This window comes from Sander vitreus, chromosome 9 (genome assembly GCF_031162955.1).
Source record: "Sander vitreus isolate 19-12246 chromosome 9, sanVit1, whole genome shotgun sequence".
Taxonomy (NCBI): Eukaryota; Metazoa; Chordata; class Actinopteri; order Perciformes; family Percidae; genus Sander; species Sander vitreus.
The window spans coordinates 2,154,327-2,160,906 of NC_135863.1; positions in this window are offsets into that span (position 1 = coordinate 2,154,327).

The window sequence follows — 6,580 nt, forward strand, 5'->3', positions numbered from 1 at the left end:
GCATCAAGCGGCGCCAACAGTTAAGTTTAGGCACCAAAACAAGCACAGTAAGCGGCGCTCTAGTCTGGCTTTATTTTATGTTGAAAAAGCCCTGTAACTGCAACCCACCACTGAATCAAATTAAAACTTATCTCTTATTTGTGAAATAAGCACGTGACCCGTTTCAACTCCATCCATCAAGGAATCGGAATCGAGAATCGATAAGAACCGGAATCGAAAGGAAGAATCAGAATTGGAGTCAGAATCAGTAAAATCCACACAATGCCCAAACCTATTTATGACCCAAAAACTGACCTCCTCCCTAAGCGGTCCAGAACGATTTTATACAGCAGCAGTCAATGTGGTGCACACAGCAAAAAGTGTGTGAAATAAATACGAACTACGGTGCTTTACTTTTTGTAGCAATATGTACGAATGGTTCATGAAAACAACTTGCTGGGTGACATGTTCCTTTATTTCCATGAACACACTGTAGTTTATTTTGACTCAATCCCACACAGACCGCCCTGCTGCCACAAATACTCACTAGAGCACAAAATGGGGATTAACAAATAGTCCCTAACAAAAGCACTATTTACCTAGCCTGACAAGCCAGACCCACATCAAGATGTTGGGTCTGGGAACTCCCCATTGGCAGGGCTCAATCCGAGGGGCGGGATAAACGGTTGTCTTTCAAATTCCCTCTGCACTCACTAGGATAGCGCTACAACCAACCAGATCTACGCTAGTTGATAGATTAAACTTTTGCCGTATCCGGTCGGCAAAACTCCAAACACATCTTCCTTTTTTAAGAATGACTTCAGTGCCGTTCTTTGTTCTTTTCTCAAAGAAAAGCTTAACTCCAAGTCTTCCAGAGTAGAAAAACGTGCTCTTGTTTATTGGCATTTCTTTAAACCAATCACAATTGTCTTGAGGAAGGAACTTGTTTTGGTGGAACGTGTGTATGTTCAAAAGTTGTTTTAGTCGTGTAACAGAAAACTCAGATTGGACAGATAGTCTAGCTAGCTGTCTGGATTTACCCTGCAGAGATCTGAGGAGCAGTTAACCATAGTCCTCAGAAATCCACCAGAGTTTAGAACGCCAACACAAAGAAAGCTGAAGGTAACGGACATCCGGCCTAAAAGGACATCCAGGGGAATTTCCGGCGGCACCTGAGCAATCCCAGAAATGGAACGTCGTGGATATAGACTAGCTAACAACTAAAGTAGCCAGCTGTTTTTGGAAATTATAAAGGTTTTTGTTTTGCAAGAAAGTAGATATTTTGAAGATGTATGTCTTAGGAAGAGTAGTAACATAAGGGTGCTGAGAGCCACAGACAGGGAAGGGAAAATGGAAAGTGTTAAGAGATGGACAAACACATTGTTGGTTTTGGTCTTTTCATAGGGTTTGTGTACAATAAAAAAACAAACATAGGATAACACCAAGCCTTATCATTTTAGACGGAAGACTTGTAAATATTAACCACACACAACAACATTGAGCCAACCAAGTTAAAAACATTTATTGTCAATACTTTTGTGTGCGCACAAAAACAAGATAAAATGGTGCACTGTGCAGAAAAAACAAACAGTAGCGCTCACAGCAGAGTTACTTTTACATTCAGCCATCAGTACACAAACTGCTGGCCCCAATTTCTTTTTCTTTTTTTACCTCTAACAGCTATCGGTACAATGAAGCAATTCAATAAAGATAACCATCAAAAAAGCTAAAAGGGAAAAACATTTGAAACCAATTTTCTTGTCATGCTATGCAGTACAAATCCATAATAATAATAATAAAAATAATAATGAGAAGAGTACAGCAGTTTTTATGGCACTTTACTTTTCCTCATGTCGGCAAAGATTAACATTCAAAGGAAAAGTATTCGATGGGTCCTGATGGGACTAGAGCTACAGTTTTGAGAAATCGTTCACAGTTGAAACCCAATATTCATGTTCATAGCTTATTAATTGCCTCGTCCATTTCGGAAAAAAAAACAAAACAAGCCACAGCTCAGATTCCCTTAATGGCCTGAAAGCTCGACCCTCCCTTGTGATTACGTCTGCTGGTCAAATGAGATCAAAACGATTTAACACGCATGCATCAGCCTATTAGAGAGTACAGAGGCATTACAGGAGGCTTAATACTTTAAGTAAACACGATCACCATTAATAAAAAAAAAAGAAGCATAGAATAAAAATAGGAAAACAATCACAGCGCAAAAGTTTTAAAATGACAGTTATTCACTTTGAATCACAGAAAACTCCATTTACAAGGAACAACGTTGGCAGCTTGTTTTCTGTCTCGCACATTTAAACTGCGGTTTATTTAGTCACAAAGGTTGGCTACAGACCTTCCAAACACTTCAGCTAACTACTTCTTTATAGTTCGAAACAACAGATTCAAAATGAATATTTATTCTTATAGTAATAGCAACATCATTATCTGACATCAACATAGTACTGGCAATACAAGGCTCCAACTCCCATATGAACAGGAAAAAAGGAAATAATTCATAAATACAGCAACAAAATTAGGCTCCTGACCCGGTGAGATTGTCAAAATGTCTGGAATGAACTCAACTGAACTTTCAACTGAACCAGAGCGGAGGCGGTGATTCTCCAGGCCTGTCCCCTGAAACCTCAGGAGATGGAACAGGACCCCCTTATGGCTGCTGTTGGATCTACACTGTTATTATTGCAGCTCACACAGCAGAAAAACAGGACAATACAGTTTGCGGGCAGCCCTTCTTTCCTCTCTATTCCTTTGCGCGGTCTGGATTCCCAGAAGGAATGAATTTGGTAATTTGCACGTCAAGAGATGTGTTGAAATTTAGAGTAAAACTGGACATAATGTGCAGTTAAAGACATTTATTCCTTATAGTTTTAGAAGCTATGTCAGTATCTAGTAAGAGATACTGCTGGACATTGACATCTAACGACTGAAATGAGGTTGAAACAAGGTGTGTTACATGTGACGTAGAGGGACATTACCTCTTACATTCTAACTAGGGATGTCCCGATCGGGTCGTAGCCTGTGAGCGTTTAACTGATCGGGGATCGGCAGTCACCCCCGATCACCTTACTCCGATCCTTTACGTCAGTAAATTTGACAACATTCTAAGAAGAAGCTGATTTTATATTTGAATTTTAAAAAAAAAAAAAAAATGCTAGCTGCACTATGTTAAATGTATGAAGCTGAAGACATTACTTTAACTTGATTACTTTTGTAAACAAAACATGGTGTGCAGCTCTATTGTCTAGGCCAGGGATTCTCAAACTTTTCACGTCAAGGACCCCAAAACTGACACAAAAGAGATCACGGACCCCCATTTGATGCGATTTTGTCCCGGGGTCCCCCACTTGTTAGGACTTTAGCTTTTAGCTGTTTTACTACAGATTGTGTATGAAACCCATAAGCAAAAAAACCCGCATTCTGTCATTGTGTTACTTATGGATAGAACTGTAGTGAAAATAAATTATTCCTTTTGTCGGGGACCCCCTGGAATCAACTCAAGGACCCCTGGCGGTCCCTGGATCCCTCTTTGAGAATCAGTGGTCTAGGCAAATACAAGTATCGGATCAGGACTTGAGACTGGCAGATATTTAATATTTTAAAAAAATCAGATCGGGATCAGGGGCCAAAAATGATGATTGGGACATCCCTAATTTCAACCAAAGTTAAGATGGATTTAGGGCCGTAGCTACCATTGAAGACACTGAGGTAATGTCCTCTTTACTGTTTCTGGGAAGTTGGACTCACTGTATTTATATTTAGGATGTTTCTTAGGCTGATGTCCTGTTAAAATGAATCATTAACATGTACTTAGTTACTTTATTTCACTGTCTATTTAGAAAAGGAAATACTAGCAGCCTGACGCTGTAGGGCGTCTTGCCCGAAACATCCTTGTGGCAATATTAAAAAGTCAAATTGGAGCGCTGTCCTAGTCTTCCCTTTTTTATTATCTACATTATGAATTCAGCCCCCATAGTCTTCAAGGTCCAATCTTAAGCACGTCTGTCTTGTTTTTTTATGAACTGTCTATTCTGAACCCAATGCACACTTGAATACTAAATTAGTGTTGAAAAATGGTTAAACCTGTATCTAGACAAAATACAATTTCGCCACAAGTTCCATTGAAAAAACAATAAGAAAAAAAGAGATCAATATGGTAAGAGGTTCTTAAAAGTTCTCAGAAAAAAAAAGACATTTTAACATTTACAATTCAAAGATAACTGGGCAAACTGCATCTGCTGATGAAGACCATGTTCGAAAGCTCCAGAACAGCTGCTAAAGGACCTCGTGGTAAAGAAAAAGTTTTTTGTCAACTGCCGTTTACCAGAAATCAGGAATGACCTCTCAGTCTCAAACCACCTTTAAGAACTTTCACTTTTAAACCAGTAATATTTAATGTGTCGATATTTAAAATGAGGTCGTTGCTTTGAGATTGAACTAAATGTCAAATAAAATGATTCATACTTTTCTATCAAAAAATTATCTTCCCGGGCTATGTGGAATATCAACTTTACACCTAAAACTGTCAAAATGTTTCTAAAAAGGTACCAGACAGGTCAAAAACATAATCGAATACATCAATAAATAAAATCAAAATGGAGTGCACAGAGAAATATGAAGTTCCATGCTTTTACTTTAACTTTCCAATCAGTTGGCAAAAATACCAAAAAAGCTTTTTATTTCCCTCACTGCCTATCAGTTTATAAAATAAAAATACGTGATTTATTTTGTTCTTCTGTTTATCTTTAACAAACATTTAACGATGTTTTGTGAGTTTCGGGACTCCATACTTGGCGTGTTTTTTTACCTGCACATTACCAAAACGATGTTTATTGTGTGACTTCAAACAGCTGATGACGAGGAAAACTACAAAACTACAGTATTATTCTGAACTGAGATGGGTTTTTTTTATTTATTATCATCATCAGTCATAAATAATGCGCATTCAGAAAGGAAACAGCAAATGTCTGTTCACTCATTTGTTGTTATTTTGGAGTTTGTTTAAATGCTGTCTGTCCTTAAAGAAATTTGAAATTCAGTCAAATTTAGTGGAACATTAGAATACAGCTCTTCCAACACTGTTATAAAGTATAGAATAGTCATATTATATTTTGAAGAATATCATAAAGAAAATGATGTTGTGGTTCAGGTACATGAGACTTTTTACAGTCCAGTACATTTACATTCTCTCTGTTGTAAGGAAAACTAAAACATAGGTATTCTTGTGTGCATGTGTTAAAGTGTACTGTACATTGATGGACTGAGTTATGTATCTTGTAGCACTGCTTTATTTAGAACACTAATCGGTCGTATGTTCTGCTCATCTTTAGCAAAGACAAGTTAAAGTACTTTGAAGGCCTCCAGGTTTAAAATACTGATTGAGTCTTACAGTATGCATCATAAAAGCACTTTGTTCAACCCTTTTCTTTTACTTTGCAGTTTTCGTTTGGAAATTAAAAAGACAAATCTCTTTTTTTCTTCTTCTTTTAAATCATCGACAGAAGTCAAAATACTTGTTTTGTGCTTAAAGGCACTTTTGGAGACACAAAGTAGGGTCGAACGTCCGAGGACAGCTGACCAAAAGAAACATCTGCAGTGACATCCGTTGCGAAGTTAAACCCAGCCTTTGCAAACAGATACGGCCGCGCCAAAAACTCAGTAAAGGAGTCAGTTAATTTGTCTTTGGAATGAGAGTCCCTCTCCGAAAGTAACATCCATCTCAATGTGCTCGTTTCCAAGCATAGAGAGAGCAAATGCCACCAGAGACAATAATAACTGCAGCAAGACAGAGAACTGGGATGGGTATACGAGGGGATTGGTTTTAAGAAGAAGCCCTCATTCATTGAAAATTAAAACAGATTTCTTTGAAATGGTCATTTTTTTTTCGAAAACAAATCAGGATATTTTATCCGAAAAACCGTGAAGTCCTGAGATGTTTCCGAAGGTCTACACACCTTAACATTGAAACGTCCTGCAGGAGGCTGCCGAAGAGGCTCGGCTTTACAAAGTGACAAGAGAATCAGTATTACAGTGTGTCGCCTCCACAGCAGCCTGATAGACACTGAAAGTTCATGAAGAAAAAGAAACTTTGACACCCAATTAAAACACTGAATTCTACACACACACACACACACACACACACACACACAAAAGGTAAACTAAATGACATGAACAATAAATGCAACTTCATGCAAGCAGTTGAACAGGAGTTCATTTTCATTGACATTTTCTGTACTAACGGCTGCTTAAAACTACAGACGCACTGAACTCTGAACGTGTCTTCTTCTCTAGTTTCCAGTGCTGAGATTTAAAAAGAGGGGTTTGTTTGTGGTCGTAGCGGGCAAACCTCAGCACTGCGCACACATCCGAAGAACACACTCCCGAGTCATCATCTAACCCTGGTGTGTTTTTTCTCTTCTTTTTTTTTTTTGGCATTTCACATAAATGTAGAAAATATGTCCAAATATTTCCAAATATGTTCTTCTCATAAATAGTTTGCTTTTCCAAGTTTCACCTGTTAGATCCAGATAAAACGTCTTCCCATTTAATATTCCTCAGTCTGGTTTGTCTTCAATACTCATGTTGT